The sequence below is a fragment of the Meriones unguiculatus genome, chromosome 17 (genome assembly GCF_030254825.1).
Source record: "Meriones unguiculatus strain TT.TT164.6M chromosome 17, Bangor_MerUng_6.1, whole genome shotgun sequence".
Taxonomy (NCBI): domain Eukaryota; kingdom Metazoa; phylum Chordata; class Mammalia; order Rodentia; family Muridae; genus Meriones; species Meriones unguiculatus.
In genome coordinates this window covers 92034876-92054422 of record NC_083364.1, presented here as the reverse complement: position 1 = coordinate 92054422, position 19547 = coordinate 92034876, and the positions used below count along the sequence as shown (strand labels likewise).

The following is a 19547-nucleotide window of genomic DNA, read 5'->3' as shown; positions in this document are numbered from 1 at the left end:
AAGTTGCTGTCATGATTCCTTGCTTTGAATGCCTCTGTCCAGCATTCCCAGAGGCTTCCTCACCATCTTGCTGAATCTGCCACAGTAGTTATCTGGAGTCAGATTGCCTTCAGCCATCCCCACTGCCTGCCTCTTTTCTTCCCTGGCTGTCCACCCAGCCTCTTGTTTGCCTGTCTATGGCTGGGACAAGACATTTCTCATGCACCTACTTCTTATGATTTGCTTATGAGTTCTCAAGTTGCTGAATGTTATTTTTACCTGGGCTATGTTGGGGGCCTCAACTTTTATATGCATATGCTGCTTTTAATGATCACTTTGTGGAAGAACATTTTAAGCAGCTGACATGACTTAAGTTGGTCTGGATGAAGATGCCTTTGCCTCAGCAATTTGCGTCCTCCTTCTGACCTTGTGGTGAATGTGTAAGACTCCTGATTCGGGGTCTTACACCCAGACCTGGGACCCGGCAATGTGTCTGTCACCCTACTTCAAGCCTTATAGTAATATCTGGGATGCAAGCTTGGTGTGTTCCTTGGGTGAAAATAACTGATTTCAGAGGAAATGGTGGCAAGGCCTTCTGGAGATGCTAAGAGCTAACATCTACATTCCTAGACAGAGGGAAAGACTAGTGTATTCTCACTCGTGCATTTTGAAGCCATTATTTGTAAGAAGCTCCTAACTTTGAGGAGCTGAGAACTTTGGCAGGTGGCAGGTGTGGGAAACAGACCTCTGCGGTGGCCCTTCCCATCCCTGCCTTCCCCAGAGCTCGGTTTCTCCTTCCTTCTCCGGTATCATACACTTCCTTTTCTTGTAGTCCCTGCAGTGTGACTGGTCTCTGCTACTTTTTGGGTTCTTCTTTTCCCCACTCTTTATCCCCCCCCCCATTTCACTCCCTAACACTAGATAGGAGAGAAACAAAGACAGAGGGGAGAGAGGAATTAGGAAAGTTCCTGAATCCAATTTTTTTCCTTTTGGTTCTTCTTTGGCCGTAGCTACTAACAAACCAAAACCAACTTCCCTAAATGACTACCCACCACGCCTATTGGGGGGAGGGAGCTCTAGCATTTGTATACCCTCTGAAAAGTTCCCAGAATTCCAAATGTCACACAATCGCTTCTGCCAGAGCATGGGACAAATTGTGGTCAGCTGCTGTGGACAGTCCGAAGCAGCCCCACCTCCCTACACTTGGGATTAAAATGAAAAAAAAAAAAAAAAAGTAAATTCCAGAATTCTCACTACACTGCAGTATGTCTAGTTTGGAAGATATGAAATATTTTTTCCTGGATTCACTGTAAAGCAAATCATGTTGTAGTCCATGCTTAACAAATACAAATGCTTTTGAATTGTTCCGCCTTGGTGTTAGTCCAAGGGCCTCAGCAGCTCTCCTTGTTGCTGCCTCACATGAGCTGCTTTCTGGGAGGACTTGACCAACTCTCTCCAAGTCTTGCGAGCCCTGGCCCCCATCCAGCCCACACCTAGAGTCTGAGTTACATCTGTGCATGGTCCAAGCAGCACTATTCATATGAACACACTGCAAACACGGAGGTTGCTGGAGATACCGCCTTGGCTTATTTCGTGACTGAGAATGATCTGGGCATATTACTGTTCCTACCATTTAAAGAAGTATTGGGCACGTGCCCTGTAACCTCATCTGACCATTGCCAGTAGTTATCCATCCCCCTGTCTCATTTCACTGAAGGGAAAACGTAGCTCCCTCTGGCCTGTATCTGGTTGTTGCCGAAGCCTGGACTGGAGCAAGTGGTTGTCTTTCATGTCCTTGCTTCTTCCAGTGTGCCCTCCCCAGTGGGAATTCTCCCAACCAATTTTTCCAAGAGTCTGTGCTGAGGATAGGAAGTCTGCCTCTACCCTGAGAGGAGGCAGTGCAGAGCCCTTATCTCTTCCTTCAGCTATGCTGTTATCTTACTCTCGGTGCCCCATGACAATGACTATTGTTTATTGCCACTGAGCAGAGAGGTGTCTGAAAGATCCCACACCAGGGGAAGCCCAGATGCTCTGCCCCCACAAACCACATGGACCTCTTGTGAAAGGTGCAGAGCATCCTTGGAATCCACAGGCCCACTGCTCGCACGTGGGCAGAGCAGCATCTGGCCCCCTATGTTTTACTACACTTACTGAGGCTCTCCGCTCCCCACCCCCCAGCCACTTGCCTTCTTTGTATCTCCTGCTTACATTTCCTGTCCTTCTCGCATCACCCTTCATGTTACAGAGCTGGCTGCAGTTACTAGTATGTGGGCCACTGGCAAGCCTGAAACTTTTTATTTTGGTGTATTGAAAGTTGTTCTTCTGTGAGGAAATCTAAATTGAGGTGGTGACAGAAATTGGAGTTTTCAGATCATGGAAGAATATAATTGGAAGATAGAACTAGGGATATGGAAAAGAGTAAATTGGACAGCATGATTCGGTCGCTGAGAAAATTGAAGCCTCAGATTCAAAGGAACTGCCCACACTATCCCAGCAAGACACTATGGAGGTGGCATTAAAGGCCATTGGTGTTTTCTTGGCCTCTTTTTTTTTTTATGTTATATTTTTGTGAGGAAAGTCCTCCATCTTTCTCAAGTGTTCAGTTTCTGGAGAGAGAAAACGCCGTAAGGAATTTCTAAGTTGGTTTGCACAGGGTTTAATATGAGGCTGTGACTATTTTCCTCTGAAATCAGATTTAAATAGTACCTGTGCAGTAAGACATTACCTGTGAGGGTGATGGAAGCCCTTCTGTCTCTCAGAGAGGAGTAAGGCCTCGTCTGGGCCAAGTAAAGGGCTCTGAAACCTTCCCCGTTCCCAAGCCGATTCTCTGATGATCCAGCATGAGAGTGGGAGGCATGAATTCATATTTACCCCTCCAGCTGGGTTTAGATATAAATGATTGGCTTTGACAGTTAGCCTGTAACCAACCACAGGATGTCTTTCCATGGCGCTGGCTCACCTTCCGTGGTGGCTCCACAGGCTTGGTGAGGAGATGTGTGTTTAGAACTGCACACAGTGGCTGTGCCACCTGACAACCTTGCGGGCAGCACCTAATTTGAGGAGGTGATCACTGCTCTCCAGCGTTGCTGCTGCTAGGCTGTTGCAGGGACCAAGCAGGTTGGTGTGAACTCCTCCTGCTTCACACTTGGAGCCCCTCAGCCCTCTACGTGAGCTGGTCGCCCTGGAAGTAAATGTCACTGCAGGTCCCAGCACTTACGCAGTAGACTTTACCTGCATCAATTGCTGCGTTGTGGGTGAAGCTGACTGGATTCCTCAGCAAATTGGTTCTGAAGACCCTTAAACAGAAATCCAGAGGGCAGTGGCCTGTGAACAGGACAGAAATGTTAGAAGTCAGCTCTTCTTACACACCTAATGTGTGAAACAGCAAGCCAAAGACTGGGCTGAATAAGTTTTTGGTGAGAATAAATAAGCATGCATGGATAAACCTCAACATGATCTTTTCTTTTCTTTTCTTTTCTTTTCTTTTCTTTTCTTTTCTTTTCTTTTCTTTTCTTGTCTTGTCTTGTCTTGTCTTGTCTTGTCTTTTCTTTTCTCTTCTTTCCTTCTTTTCTTTTCTTCTCTTCTCTTCTCTTTTCTTTTCTTCCTTCCTTCCTTCGTTCCTTCCTTTCTTTCTTTTCTTTCAAGAGTCTTGCTCTCTAGGCCATGCTGGCTGGAAGTCAGACACCCCGGCCTTAGACTCTAAACTATTGGAATTACAGACATGCACTGCTACAACCAGCGAGGTATTCATATTGGAATATGAATTTAACTGAAAGACATGGAAACAGAGAGGTTAAGCCTTTTCTGGATATTTCTTCATATACGTAATGTGGCCTTTTACCATGTTTATTTTGCTGGTTCTTGTATCAATATCCAGATGATAAGCGAAGACCTTTTACAGGCGATGAAGTTCTGATGTTTCAGAAATATCTTACAAGGGTGTTTTCACTTTCATTAATAGCAGATTATTTTTGTAACTGGATCAGTTAGCATCATTTCCATGGTGACTCTGATCTTGAGAAACTGTTGGGGACTAGTCAGTGCTCCCTCTACTGGACACATTTCTTTGGTTCAGAAATTACTGTGTATTTGTGCCCAAGTCCAATTTGCTTCACATAATTACATGATATTTTCTTTTCCTAAATGCATAAGACTTTTTAAGAGCATGAAGAGGGCTGGGTATCTTTCTTGATGCACATAGGTCTGGTATATGGTGGGTCCTCCTGCTGGGCTCTCCCTGGACAGCCCTCCAGTTTCAGAAGCACATGTTTTGATGGGAAGTGATATTTTTCTGAGAGGTCCACACTGCCTGGAGCCTACTCTGTTCAGATGTTGGTGGGTTTTCCTGTGTCAACAGCCGTTCAGTCCAGGTCTTTCAAAAATTTCCAGGCACTAAACTACAGTAGCAGGTATTTGTTACTAGATAATTATATCCTCATGGATGGTTCAGACTAGACTTCAAGGAGTCTTTGGTGGTTGGTGGTCTCTGGAAGCAGCCATAGGGAACTCCACCATCAGGCCTGCCTAAGATACAGGGAAGGAGATGGAAGCTGACAGTTCAGTCCAGCATAAGTTCATCTGGTGTCTGCCCCAAGTGTGGCTTCCGAGGGATTCAAAATGAGCAAACTATCTTCTTGGAGGTACTGAGTAAGACAACAGACTAACACCATCTACAGCAGCTTACTCCTCACTTCTTCTCAACTTAGCTCAGAAAGAAAGTCTCTGTGGGATCCAAGAGTCAAATGATGTGCTTCTTAGGATAGTATATTAACTACTTTCCATTGCTGTGAAACAAATGCCATGACCAAAAGCGTTCATATGGTTTTGGGTTCCAGAAGGTTAGATTCTATAATGGTGGGTAAGGCCTGACAGCAGGAAGCTGGCCGATCACATCTTTATCCACAGGAAGGAAAGAAAACAGGAACTAGGGCCCAGGTGTGACCTCTCAAAGCCAACCCCCAGTGACATTTTCTCCAACACACTGCATTTCCCAAAGGTTCCATAAACTTCCTGTGTTACTCAATTTTCTGTTGCTGGGATAAAACGTCATGACCAAAGCAGCTTCTAGAAGGAAGAGTTTATGGCTTGCGGGCTTAGGGTTCACTGGAGGAAGGGAGGGTATGGGGAGGCTTGCTGACCAGATCAGGATGCTGAGGGATCCATAGTGTGAAGCAGAGAGAGAGAGCTGGAAGTGAGACTCTGAAATCCCAAAGCCTGCCACCTCTGATGTACTTCTTTCAGAGAGGCTGCACCACCTCCCCAAACAGCACCTCCAGCTGGGAACCAAGTATTGACATGCAGAAGCCTGTGTTGAGGACATTCTCACGCACACTACAACATATGAAATAATGGTTCCTGGAGACTGGAGGAAGATGGGGGAGGGAAGGGTGAGACTTGCCGAAGGGAGCAGGCAGAGCTACAGTTAGTTCAGGAATCTGGGGCACAGCAGACGGTAGTCACCGACGCATTGTATTCTTCAAAACAGCTGGGCAACAGGCACTTGAATGTTTCCCAGAGTCAGTGAGATGCATGAGGAGGATCTGTTAATCACTCCACGTACACAGACGTGGAAACATAGCCTGTACCTGACAAACTGACACAAGTACATGTGAATTAGGAACAGAGAGGAAACTTCTTGGGAGTGGTGAGAACAGAAACCCTCCCTTCCACTCTCCTCCACGTGGACTGAGGAGCTCATGTTCTTTTACCCGTAAGTGATTTGTCACATTCTTCTGATAAACTGTAACAAGATTAAACACCCTTCCTGCTCTAGCGTAGGCTGGTGCTTGCCAACACTGAAATGACTGATGGGACCACGGGAGATCTTCCTCTGTCTTTGTTGCTTTCACGTGTCTCAGTGTATAGCGTGGCTCTTCCTCCCAGCTCCTGTTCTGAGGCTGGTACCCTGATTTTAATCATTTTCTTCTCACCTCTTTATTACTTTCACCCAGTTCAGACACTCATCAGCTTTTTGAATGTGTGGATACTGAGTCTGCACCCCATCCCAAGGGCTTTCCTGTTGTTGTCCTGGATCCCACCTTCTGCTTAGACTGTGAAGATGGTTCTCAGCCATCAAATGCTAGTCAGTGCAAAGGAGAGAGAATGATATTCCGAGTTTGTAATATTGAAGATATCGCAGGGACGAGGAAAACGTTAGATAGTAGTAGATGGTGACAACCTCTGTCTTGGGCTTTCTTAGAACAGCACTGTGGGCTCTTGGGGCTGCCTGGTTCTTTGGGGGCTGGCCTGTATGTTGCAGGCTGTTTGGCAGCAGCCCGTGTTCTTCTTAGTAGAATCTGCCCCGCTGCCCCAGCTGTGAAGATGGAAAGAGTCTACGATTCTTACAGATATTCCCTGGGGTAAATCATCTGTAGTCTAGGACCCTGCTCCATAGAAACACTTTATTTTGCTCCTGGGGAGCCATGCCTGGGCACAGTGCTGTTTGTTTTCTTCTGTAGTTGTCTTCTGCCAACCTCTGTGCAGATTAACAAGATCACAAACACTGGCAGACACTTTCTTACGTTTGTGTATGTGGGCATGTATCTGTCAAGTGTAAAGCCTTTGTGGTTTCCCACACTGACTCTGATCACTGCTTTCCTGGAAGTTTCAGTGGTGTGTGTGTGTGTGTACTTATATGTGTACATGTGTATGTGTGTATACATGTACATCTGTGTGTTAGTGTGTGGAAGCTGGCCTTGGATGTCTCCACTTTATATGTTCAGGAAGGGTTTCTCACTGAACTTGGGGCTCCCAGAGTCAGCCCTACTGGCTGGCCAGTGCTCCCAGAGGGTCCTCCTATGCTGGCCTTCACAATACTAGGGGTACTGGCGCATGCCTGTACCTACATTTTTGGATTTTTTCCTGGGTGCGGGGCGTCTCATTCAGCTCCTCATATCTGCATGGCAAGCACTGTAGAACAGTTCCTTAACAATTCCCCAGCACCACAGTTACTTTTCCCCCCAGGGTATTGCTTCCAGCCTGTAATTCTGGTTGGCGTTTGAGTCATTATGCTTCTTTTAATGAACTGTTGTTTTTCTATTTTTGTGGTCTGGGTCTTTGAGGAAAGTCCTTTGCAGTGTGTGTGTGTGTGTGTGTGTGTGTGTGTGGTCAATATCTGACTTTCAGCTCAGCTAACAACCTTATGAAATGATAATGCTTTATTCATCTGTCAATTTTATCCACGACCGCTTCAGCGTTTTGGGATACAGTTTGGTCTGTTGCTCCAGATTTCTGGCTTGCTATGTGGTGACTGCTTCCTTCTTTCTCACCAGCCACCTGAGGCTTCTTTTTCTCACTGGTCCACTAGCAGTTCTATTTAGTGACACTAATGTTTGGAAACCAAGGTGGAGCCAGGAGAAGAGCACCCTTTGGAGTGCTTTGTAGGGGAGAATGAAGTTAGCGTGTTTCCTCTACAATTTTTAGAAACTGTCCTATAAATATTGTTCACGGGAATCAGACATATGGCAGTTTTCTGTTTAGAGGGTGAGAGAGAAGAAATGCTGGAGTTTTCTGGATAGTCTGCACTATGTTAACAGTTATCATTGGTTTCAAAGAAAAGATAGCTTGTTAAAGTGTGTTTCTTTTCCCCTTCTCCCTTGTCTGTTTTCTAAAACAAATGATTAGGAATTGTGTCTGTCCTGCAGAATATCCAGGGCTCTGCCACTTGGGGATCAGGTAAGGGGCTGAAGTTACCTTTAAGAGACGTGTGGTTGGTCTTGCCGCCTGTCGGCAGCAGCAGTCAGGAGCTTATGCCTTGTGCAGAGCGCCCAAGTTTCATCTGTAAAATAGTTAAGACCCTATAGGAATAAATCGCCCCCAGGGTGTGACGCAAGCAGAGTGCTGGGACTGAATGACAGCCAGGCAGAATCCTCAGCTAGGCAAAGGGACGCCAAAGGCAAGACTTAAATTGAAGAAAGGGGCGGGGGTGGGTGGGAAGAGGAGGAGGAGGAGGAGGAGGAGAAGGAGGAGGAGAAGGAGGAGTCCTAGGCTCTTGCCAACACACCCAAATGACCAGATTCATCATAGCACGAAACTTCACAAGTTACACCCACTCCCTCGCCGGCAGCCGGGAACGGTACAGCTTCCTGATTTCAGTTACTGGAAGTTGAAGAGATGGAAAGGCAGCCGGGAGTGTGCGCCTTGTTGAGCCACGGGTGAGCTTCGGAAAATTCGATCCTTTTCCAGCCGCGAATCTCCTAGCGCTGGGTGCTTCTGGGGAGCTGCTGCATGAGGCTGTGGTGAGGATGGGTGGGAGCCCCAGAACCCTTAACTGTGGTCTGGGGCTAGGAGCCTGAATGGCCAGAGCCCTGCAATGTTTAGTTTCTGTGCGGCGCCCCTAGGGCGCTGCGCTTCTCTGTTGAGCTGTGGGAAGCAGGCTGCCATGAGGATTCTGACACCCCCTCCCAGGAGTTGGGGGGCGGGGAGAAGGGGGTTCTGGCTCTGAAGGTACCCGAATCTTTCTTGCCTGAATGAGGATCATTGAAAGGGACAGTGGGACGGTCTGACACTCTCTAAAGATGCTTCCTGCTCGAGACCCACCCTGCTGCGCGCCTGGGGCAGTTCGGCTGTGTCTTAGGTGGGGGTGGGTGGGGGTTGGAGGGAATGCCCTTGCAGGGGTTTGGGATTCTAGGCTGGACTGGGGATACTCTGAAGCTGTGGCTCCGGACCAGCACCTGGATGGGAGCTCTGGAATGAGACACGGGGAAGTCACGTTTTCCCACTACTCCTGCATTTAGGTTTGTTGAGGTAAAAAGCCCCTTTGCCGTGGGGGAGACATTTGTTCATTTTTTTTCTGCAGCTGATTTATCTTCTGATCCATTGCCTGAGCGTATTTTGGGTGGAGTGAAAAGAGGAAGTTCGGCTGCAGAGTGGCACCGGGATTGGGGGTCTTAGTAAGCGACAATGTCCTAGCAAAGCATAAACTCCCCCCAGGTCCTGGGTTTTGTTCTCAGCAGGCTTTCTGGGTGTGTGGTCTTTGAATTGCTGTGTGAGGTCAGAAGGAAGTGTTTAGGTTGACATACCTGTTTTGCTTATTTTGAGTCCCATCAGCATCACGGGATGTATTTGGAACCAGGATTTTGTATGCTTATTAATAGCTGATCCTTCATAAAATTATTTTTAGGATAAGAAAGACAGCGAGGTGGCTAGTTGCAACTAACTATCCATTTTGCAACAATCTCTTTGCTAGTTTGGAGGGAGTGGAACCAGAGGTGTTCTTAGCTGCTCCTACCGTCCTGTGGGACCTGCATGTAAAGAAGTGACTGACTTCTCAGCCCAACTAGACCAGTCTCAGGGGAGAACAGGTGGGGGTATGGCCCAGGCTGTCACACCTGCTGGCTGGTTCTTAGGTGTCCAGGAACAGCCCAGTAGGTGGCTGTGAGGGTGATGCTGTGGCACCCACTCCCGAGGAACCTGTTGTTTCTCTGCAGGAGGCGCCTGAACTGGATCTTGTGATGGCAACACTGAGTAAGGATGGAGTTCATGGAACAATAACCCTTAGAGAAAGGGGAAGCTGTGATTCACTGATGAAAGGCTCATTGGGGACTGTTACACAGATGGCTGGAGCTGGGGTTAGGTCTGCCATAGGAACCACGTTTATAAAAGCTCCAATTCTTGTATCATGGTCTTCTTTTGGTTCTTCTTCTCCCCCTCCTGGTTTGGCTCTGTTTGGTTTATAGACTTTTAAAGTTATGAATTCAGTTTGTCACAGATATAGGACTACTGAAATTCTTTTCTTTTAGTAACTAATTAGGAAATTTCCTAACTCTTGTTAAGTTTAAAGTATATTGGTATACAGTTGTATTGGATAGATTATTTTTAAATACTGAGGCATATGTAAAAATGTTTCCCTTTTTATTCTTGGCATTGGTTATCTGTTCCCTTTCTCTCTTTCTATGTATGCTTGTGTGCATTCATGCTTTCGTGTGAGTGAGTGAATGAGTGTGTCTTTTACTAGAGCTGAATCCATGGCATCTGGGCAAGTGTCACACCACTAAGCCACACCTTCCCAGTTGTGTGTATTTTCTTGATCAGTGAGCTGACATGTCATCAGTTTTATTGCTGTTGGAAGAACCTGCTTGGGTTGTTTGTACTTGACACACAAAGCCCACTTCCTTCCTGAATTAAAAACATTCAAATGTATATCTAAAACATTCTGCCTATGGGATGCTGTCAAAAGAGATTTTAGGACAGTCTTTGAAAACAAGCATCTGAGTCTCACAGCTGCAAGGAGACATTACGGACTTGTCTTTGTGTCTTTGACGCTGATTGTGTGTTTGTTTATTAAAGCATACCTTCTTTTGTGCGCATCGTACATATTGGACCAAATTGTTCCAAGGTGGGTTTTGTGTATTCACTGTGGCACGCCCTGTGAAATTGTTTTTGGAGCATCCAGCCAGCGTGTGCGTGAGCCTTCGAGGTAATTTAATGTGAAGTTGGGAGCATTCAAGACTCTTGGCAATGCACATTTACCTTGTGCAAGAGCAGACAAATTTGTGGTAATGACTGGGGAGGAACATTTCATCTCTGTTCATATTTAATGCATGAGCCTGAGTGTTTTAAAGTTTAGAGCAGCCTTCTTGAGAGTGTGGCTGTGTAAGGGCTTGCGGTCTGGCCCTGCCAGTGAGCTGGGAGGACTTGGGGTAACTGCCTACCTCTGTTAATGTCCGTGTCTCCAGTGATGAGACAAATACAACAACTACTTGTGGCTGAGATTCTGTTGAGACTATTTAGGTAGGGCACCTTTCATGTGATTCGGCACACAGTAGGCTCTTTGTGAATGGTAGCTCATCGAGTGTCTCCTGTTTCCCATCCCTTCTTGTCATACTTCCAAGCTCAGCACTTCTCGTCCTGCCTGCCTATCAGAATAGTGAGATATGATAAAATAGAATTGGAAATGGAATAAAACAAAAACGCTTTTTCTGTTTAGTCTAGTCTCTTTATGAGTGAGTAGATCACCAGGGACACATTTTAATTTTCCTGTTTTAGTTGTAGTTTCCTAGTTAATTGATGGCAAAGTGATTCTTTTTCTTTCTTTCTAATCTTTACCATTCTTTCCTGAGATTATTATTATTTTTCAGCTCATCTCATTTCTTTTTCCTCCTCACCTTTCTCGCCTTTCTTTTTGAACAGAAGTGGCATGATCACAAAAACCCCACACTCAGCTGAGACCAGGAGAGCATGCTTCTGTTACAGCTGAGGTGGTAGGTGAGAGCTCAGGCAGAGGCCATTGTCTGGTGTTGAGAAAGGAATATTGGGTTTTGAGGTCCCCCAACCCCAAGCCATTTGATCTTGTAAGGGATTGTCAGGTAAAGCAGTCCTGGGGGAATGTGTGGTAAAATTCATGCATCCTATGTATGCATCTGGAATTACGGGGGCTGACCTGGGGGTGGGAGTGACCCCCTCTTTGAGTGCATGTGAACTGGTGTTACCGTGGTGTTTATCCAGTAGAAGTTTGCAGGGCAGACACCATCACTTTTGGATCATTTTGGATGGTTTAGCAAGGATTTGTGAGAGTTTTTCGTAATCGTAGAGTTTCATTCAGCTCAGTGGTGTTTCCGCAAGCCATGAGGTAGGGGCGGGCAGGTACAGTCCCTGCCATGCCCATGTCTGCAAAGCCTAGTAGAGGAAGAGCCTGGAAATGTCCCTTGGAGCCCTCAAACAACAGTTGCTTTCCCAAGTGTCCATGTTGTGCTCGGCGCAGAGGTACTGTCTGTGACTTGTGAAGTGCTTTTCCTGTGTCCTCTACTTGCGTGAAAAACTTTTCTTGGGGAGCCTCAATATGCACATCTACTTACTCTGGTTATAGACTCCCGTGACAGACCAGATAGAGATACCACCAAAGTCTAGCTTGGTGAACCAGTGAGTCTCATTGGGGTTACAGGGACATAGGGTGAGGAGTTACTTAGAAGAGCAGAAATACTTAAAGACAGCTCTATCATCAAAGCCAACCCCAACATGGGTGACAGCTCACAAAGCTGGGAACCCAAAGCACACAGCACAGCCTACAGGAAGCTCAACAGGTTGGACAATGTCCTTTCCAAGGGACTCTGGTCAAAACCTTCCAGGCATCTCAGCTGGTTTCTGTTCCTTCCGGGCAGCTGATCTAGTCTCAGAGTCTTCTTTGCAGCTTGTCTTGTTTGAGAATCTTCTTTTTTATGGCTTTTCCTGCTTACCCTGACAGGAAGGGGCCTAGTTAATCTGGTCAGTTTTAGGGACTTCCTAAAACTATTTTGAGTAGTTTACCTTGATGGGTAAGGATGGAATATGTCAATCTTGGAGCAAACTGTTAAACAACACCACTTATAAGTGTTTTTGAAATATATGCAAAATGGCCTAAACCCATTCTTTATCTGCTCTGACAGGTAGAACTATTGTGGACTGAAACCAACCTTTCCAGACCCAAAAGCAAGACCTTGAAAGAGGCAAGGGCGTCAGTCCCAGAGACTATGATGTTCTGAATTCTAGTCCCTCCCTCAGGACATGAGCGGTTCCTTCAGATGGCACCTTTGGAGATCCTGACCAGGGCTCTTCTATTTGGCCTGGGGTAAGTATGGCATTTGCAGAATGATTTGACTTCTAAAACCTTCACGTCTTTCTTAGAGTGTTGCACAGCCCTCTGCTCTGGGATAATGGAAAGTCTGGTATTGGTGACTGGCTCTGGTGAGATGGAGGCTGTTGCTCTCCACACTCAGGATCAGAGGCTCTGAAATGTGGGAAGGCTTCAGATTCCTAGGGCACAGCTTGTCAGCTTCTCAACACTGTGACATTGTTTGGGAGACTTCATAGCTCTGTGTTCCTGACTTCCCTTTGCATGCTTGTATGGTGCTACAAAAAGGGAAGCAAGAACAGATGTGACAGCATCGCGAGAAAGTTGGTATCCCAATGTATATGCTTCTTGCATGTAGGATCATGTAACATAAGAGACTCAGTCCTCTTTTACCTGTAACATGTGCTTGGGGAAAGTGTGAGATTTCATGGGGGGAGCATTGCTTGGTGAGACTGGAGCTTTACTAGAGGGGTCTGGGGCTAAGCATGCAGGAGTCACTGAAGGAGAAAGGCTTCAGCAAGGCATCTTCCTTTCCTCCTTGGAAGTCTGACAGAAAGGGCCATATACACTGCCATTTCTCCTCTGTGACTGGGTACAGTGTTGTCATTCTGTAGTTCCCACTGAAATCATTGGGAGAGAAAGATCAACACCAAGAGGTACTTTTGAGCAGATGGAACAGTGTTTCAGCACTTAAGAGCACTTTCTGTTTTTCCAGAGGACCTGGGTTCAATTCCTATCATTCTTGTGGTGGTTCACAGCTGTCCTTAATTGTAGTTCCAAGGGATCCGATGCCCTCTTCTGGCCACCACAGACACCTGACATATATGTGGTCCATGTACATACATCCAGGGAAAACGCTCCTACACATAAAATAAAATCAGTATCTTTTCCTAAAAGGAACCTTAAACAGTGAGAAATTGTTATTCTTCCCAGGTTTGCCTGCTTCCCACTAACTTACCCAAGCCGTGGTGAAAGAAAATTGTCTGCTTATTTTTTTGGTGTTAGACAGGTTTTGGTAAGGTGCTGGTAGCTGCTGGCTTGGAACAAAAGAGGAACAAGAATGGCAGCTGCTTCCTGCTGCCTGACCCCTGCGAGCTTCTAAGGTTTCCCACCAGCATTCCAGGTCCTGCTCCTCGGTCCTGCCCTGCTGTAACCTGTTCTTCCAGTATTGCCTGTTGCTCCTCCCTGCCAGAAGCCAGCCTTGGCCACTCCCCTCTGACATGCCCAGCAGCTGCTACAGAAAGCTCCTTGGATGTTTATATCACACTGTGTGACCCTGATTGGATTATGTGCTCTTTTTGAGAGGTAGAGATGATGTCAGCAGCAATTTCCCCTGTATAGTAGTGCACTCTGCCTATCTTCTGTCCCTTAACCATGGGACCCGTTTTCCTTCCCGCAAATTTCTCCCACCATGTGTGCTCTAGTCTCTTTCTGTGGGAGAACTTCCGTGAGAGAGCTTGGTTCCCCTTTTGATCAAGTCCCCAGGAATTCCCAACCTCTATTCTTTGTAAGGTGCTCCTGTTCCAAGCCAGCACTGAAATTTCACCTTGTCCCTTCCCCATGACTTCTTGTGGCTTCCTTCCCTCTGTGGCTTAGCACACCATGCATTATGTCTTGTCTCTGGCTTAAGTCAGTTGCCTAGAGCACAAGGTTGGGCTATGGTGGAGCTGGGATGCAGACCCTGGTGCCCCAGCTAGAGCCGGGTTCTCTCAGCTGAGGTGCCCTGGGGACTTCTTTGCTGTGGGGCTGCTTGTCCTTTCCCTTAAACTCTTCCCTTATACTCTGTGGTGGCTGCATAGGGCACTTTAGCACTTCAGAAGACACTGCTCTTGGATCTGTCAGCCCTGTGTCAGGATGCGGTGTCCTTGCCAGGCTTCCTCTTGGAGCAGTCTCCCTCTGCTCACTGATCATTGCTCGGCTCTCCCCGAGGTCAAGTCTGCCTCCTGCTGCCTTCCCACCCTCGACCTTCTGACCTTTTTAGCCCAGATCCCAGTGTTGCCTGCTTTCTCTTCCTCATGAACACCTTCTTCTCTGAGACTATTGAAAATCTTTAGAGCTCTGGCCCACATAGAATGTCTAGGAAGCCTTTAGAGATCACCTAAAACCTGCTCAGAGACATCCAGAGAAACATCAAGTTTTTTTCTAAGTTCTCCAAATGAGGGGAAACACCCAGGTGAGAGAGCCAGACTGAGAGGAAGCGAGGGGCAGGGCCGGAGGGGGCCTGTGCTTGTCTGAGCCGGTGTGTTTTCACACTGCAGCTGCTCCAGCTGAATTATATGATGCATGCATCATCCCTTGGCTCCAAGCGCAGAGCCCAGCCATCCACCCCAAGGGAGCCAAAGCAGGTTTATGTGATGAATAATGTCCATTTGCTCCCAGCAGTCAGGCCCGTGGCTATGTTTGTTCCTTGGAAATGGGAAGACACACTTGCCAAGCGTCTTGCTCCATTCCCCTCTTTGAAAGATACCAAAGATGTCAGTTGGAATTTAGTGTGTTGAGTTCTCTCTGGTGGCCAGCCATTGTCCACAGCAATCAGCAAAATACTGGACATGCTCTGCCTCCTTGTATGTGTCCTTCATTATAAGGAAGTGGAAAGATGGCTAACCCGGAAGTCAGAAAGCACAAGGAAAGAGACTGCATACTAGGCATGGTGGCACATAACATCAAATCTCGGCAAAGACAAGTTGGTCTCCTTGAGTTTGAAGCCAGTCTAGTCTACATAGCAGGTTCCAGGCCATCCAGGGCTACTTAGTGAGACCCTGTCTCTAAATAAATAATAGACTACACACATTGAGCACCTCCTGTGTACCTGCCACTCAGCTAAGTACTCTCAGTCAGGGTAGGGAGACGAGTTCCAAGATCTTCTCTTTGGGTCTCAAAACATGCAGATATTCAAGTCCTCAAGGCACTGTATGTACCCTCCCGTGCACTATAACTCATCTTTTGACACTTACAATGCCTAGTACCACATAAATGCTATGAAATTAGTTGTAGCACATTGTTATTTAGAGAAAAATGACAGAAAATTTATCTGTACTTGTATTGTACAGAAGTACATTTGAGTTCCTGAAGTGCTTTGAGTCTGCGGCTGGTTGAGTGTGGATGCAGAGAAGGGGTTAGGGGGGTTGGCTGTGTGGCCGAACCTCCTTCCTGTGGGCTGGCTGTGTGGCCAAACCTCCTTCCTGTGGCATGTGTGAGTCCCTTTTTTGAGTCCAGAGATGGTACCAACATAGCTGCACTGAACCGATCACAGTGCCCTATCTGACTTCTGTCCCTATGCACGCAGAACTTCAGTTCTAAAGAGAAATAGGATCTTTGATGATGATGCCCTATAGATTCTGGAGAGAAACAGGGCCTTTGATGATGTCACATCGACTCTAGAGGGTCTTTGATGACAATGTCACATTGACTCTAGAGAGAAACAAGGCCTTTGATGACGATGTCACATTACCTCTAGAATGCAGAGGCCTTTGTGTTCAGTTCTGTGCTGACAAGGTCTTCAGTGTTTTGTGAATTTGTTAGTCAGTGTTACTTGAAACACACTAGGTGTGGCTCGGGGAGTGGGTAGATATTTGAAAAACTGCACAGTTAGGAATCTCCCTTTAGTTTTAGCTGTTTGCCCACAAGCGGAGTGTATGGATCTGGCTCTTTGAATTCTTTCAGAAAAGTCCCTTTCTAGTTCTTGTAGGAAGCAGGAGACCATCTGGATGGAAGGTCTTGAATGCTATTGGTCTGTGGATCAGTCTGTGGTGTGTGTGTGTATAGGAGGCTGGTGCTTGGAGATTGATGCTTGGGATACACTTCCCTGGCTTGTCCCTCTCCTGCCCACATTGCATAAACATTGGCATGGCAGGGACAGATGGCTATTCCGGAGCTCCTTTGATGTCACATTTGGTTGCCTGGGTGGGGGTAGAGTGGTTGCAGCCAGTCTCTGTGGGAGGGGAGAGATTGCCTGGGAAATACCCGCTTGACAGTGGGTAGACAGAAGGAAAGCTCCAGAAAAGCTGGGTGCTCTGCTCTGTGTTCAGTCCAGACAGCAGTGCACTTGGATTTACATAAGTGTTTAGCTTGGGAAGGAGCCAGAGATCGCAGAGCACAGGCCTTAATTGATGCTCTGTGGAGTTTAATTTTCCCTCCAGAATGAATGGACCAGACTGGGGGTGGGTGAGGGACTGCTTGTCATTACTTTAAGGTTTTGGGGAAAAAGCTCTCTCCCAGAAACCTGGCTTAGGCTCAGGGGAGGGCACTGACTCCCAGGCAGTCAGGGGAGAGTGGAGTGGCGCTTATATGTGTGGTTTCCAGCCGATTAAACAGCACAGTCTGTGTAATGAGGACCAAAGGTTTTGATGGAAAAAAAGGAAATACTATAATGAAGAAGAGCACTCAGACAGGGAGGGTGTGAAACAGCAGAACGCTGAAAGAACCAGAAGGATTGACAGTGAGTGAACATGAGAAGGCTTTAGAAGAGCTAAAGTTTTGACTGCGCAGTAGAGGATGCTGCCATTGGCTGCTTACAAACCAGGCATGGCCTCTGACCACGGTGCAAAAACCAAGTTACAAGAGTCCACTGAAAGAGCTTGTGATTCTAGCCTTCGGCTAAGAAACTGTTGATACTTAGTCTTCTAATGTGTTTATAGAAGTCCCAATGGATCAAATCATGGCCATGCATTCAGGCTGAGTGGCATCTGTTTGCTGTTTCTTTGAGGGGGTGAATTTGGAGAGTTCAGTAATTTATTCTATTAGCAAATCATTTGTTATATGGCTGGGAGTGTGCCCTTTGGAGGTGCCCTCGGGAGGGCCAGTGATGTGTGATGTATGATTCCCCCTCTACCCTGGAATTACTACTGTAAGGAGAAAGGGATGGCTGGATCATGAGAAGGACAGGGTGTGTCAGGATATTAGCCAGAAAAGTGTGAGGCCTGAAGATGGGGGTCATTACTCAGGACACTCTCTTCCTTCTTATGGGAAGAACACTGTTTATCTGTAATACAAATAAATGGCCCCAGAATTAGGATGGGTTATGCTACACCTTTCGGTTTTACAAGGGTGTAGACCACACTTTCAATTGTAAATTTGGAGCTTTCTCCGGAATGCAACTGTGCATAGCTTATGGACATAGCATACTTACTGTTTTTGGTGTCAGTGCTGGACAGCACTGATGACTGACAGCTCACTGTCAGCTACCCAGTGGCTAGGGAAGCGTGCCGCCATCTACCGTGTGCAGCAGTGCTAAACTATGCTGTTTAGTAGGTCAAGTATGGGAGATGCGCTTTTGACTTTAGGCAGTGCTTTAATTGGGAAGGAACTCCATCATCAGATGGGGAGTGCACCTGCATTTATTTCAAGTTGGGACAGGCAACCTCTATGGGCTTTGGGTATAGTATTTCTGCTTTATTATTAATATTATTTTTTCTCAGTGAGTACAGGAATCTAAATTGTACATGCACCTAAGAGGCTAGAGTCCTCATAAGGTCCAACCCAGTAGACTTTAAATTTGTTTTCCTTTGTATATATTCATTGTACATGGTACTGTAACACAAAGGCTTTTTCATACATGTACATAGCTTATGAATGTTCCTCCATCTTCCCTGCCCTGCTCTTTCTCATCCTACCCCATCCTGTTGGTCCTTTTTATTAGGGAGTTTTGTGTCATAAATGCACAGATGCATAAAACCGAGGAACCGTAAGTGGGAGCACCACATACTTGTTTTTCTGACACTGGCTTAACTTGTTTCCTGTGATTATTTCCAGTTGTCCCCACTTCCCTACAAATGATCATGACCTCCTGCTTCTCTACGAATAAAAAAAAAAAATTCCATCTATGCTTATACCACATCTTACAAACTCATTTTTCTGTTGTCAGACATGTGGGTTCAGCCAATGGGCTTTTTATTTACACCCCTGGAGTGACTCCCAGGGATGTGAGTTTGGGAGTTTTGTTGCACAGTTTCCTGGTCCTGCTGTGAACATTTTTTTTTTTCCCTGTGTGGTTCCAGTGTTTCTATCTATTTTGCTAGAAATCACTCTTCCAGGAGGGTGATTTTTCCTTTTGTGTTAACCATGTTCTTAGTTTTGTACAGATATGCCATCCATGGGTTCTGATTATCCACCCACTGCCCTTTCTGCCTCCCACCTGTCAGCCCTTTCCCATAACTTGTTCATCTCATTTTGCTTTATGATAAGCATAGCTGCTTATATTAGGTAAAATGATTTATTTGCCACTTGCTGTTTACTTAGTGAATTTGGGAAAAGAGCATTCAGTGGACAAGACAAAGTCCAGAGACTCATAATCGTTCTTCTTGGGCCCTTCCTGCTTCTGATTTTGATCAACTGGTCTGGTCAGGGGTAAAAGTCTTACCCTCTGTAGAGTTTTTTTCCTAACATGTGTTGGCTTATGCCTGTGATCCGGTCACTCAGGGGTTCATGGTCCAGGCAGAGAATTGCAGTTTGAGAACAGCATGAGTCTCATGGTGAATTGAAAGACCACTTGACCTACAAGTGTAGATCCTCAATAGAAAGCCAACAAAAAAGCCATCCATTACCTAAGCCTTTTACGTATATGGACATGAATCTGTCAAGACACAGCCTTGGACTGAACGTATTTATTCATCAGACCCAAGTTCTGTGGCTGGACATGTGTGTAGATGTTATGTTTAAAATGGGTGAGTTCTTTTACTGCCCTTCCTTTCTTCTCTAGCACTAGGAGGTTTCATGTAGGTTGAAAATGCAAACTACAGAAAACACAGGATCTGGAAGTAATTTTCATCAGGAGGGAAATTACCCAAATGGGAAAAGACACTATGTTGCTGCTTGCCAGCTGAGGGAAACACAAGAGTGGGTAACTTGCTTTCCTTCAGTAATTGGATACATTATACAAGGCTAACAGTTTCACTGGGACTTGGGAGTTAAAGGAAAGCAAAAGGCAGGCCCAGGTGTTCACTGGTCCCCCTCTTCTGAAGAGTGCATTGGAATGGGGGTGCCATTTAGATCATGAACCTCCTGCTTCTGTCACTTGAATGAC

The 19547-nt window shown here is 46.3% G+C and overlaps 1 protein-coding gene across 3 annotated transcripts in view; it reads left to right on the top strand.

Annotated features, from left to right (window-relative positions):
* The window catches only part of Tiam1 (TIAM Rac1 associated GEF 1), a 350431-nt gene that overhangs the window by 163177 nt on the left and 167707 nt on the right, over window positions 1-19547 (top strand). For 2 of the 3 annotated variants that reach the window (XM_060370704.1, XM_060370703.1), the window contains one exon: window positions 12342-12523. The gene's annotated coding sequence lies outside the window, so the exon portion shown is untranslated. Of the gene's footprint in view, window positions 1-7977; window positions 8133-12341; window positions 12524-19547 lie in introns of those variants that run through there. The other variant, XM_060370702.1, reaches the window with a different exon arrangement.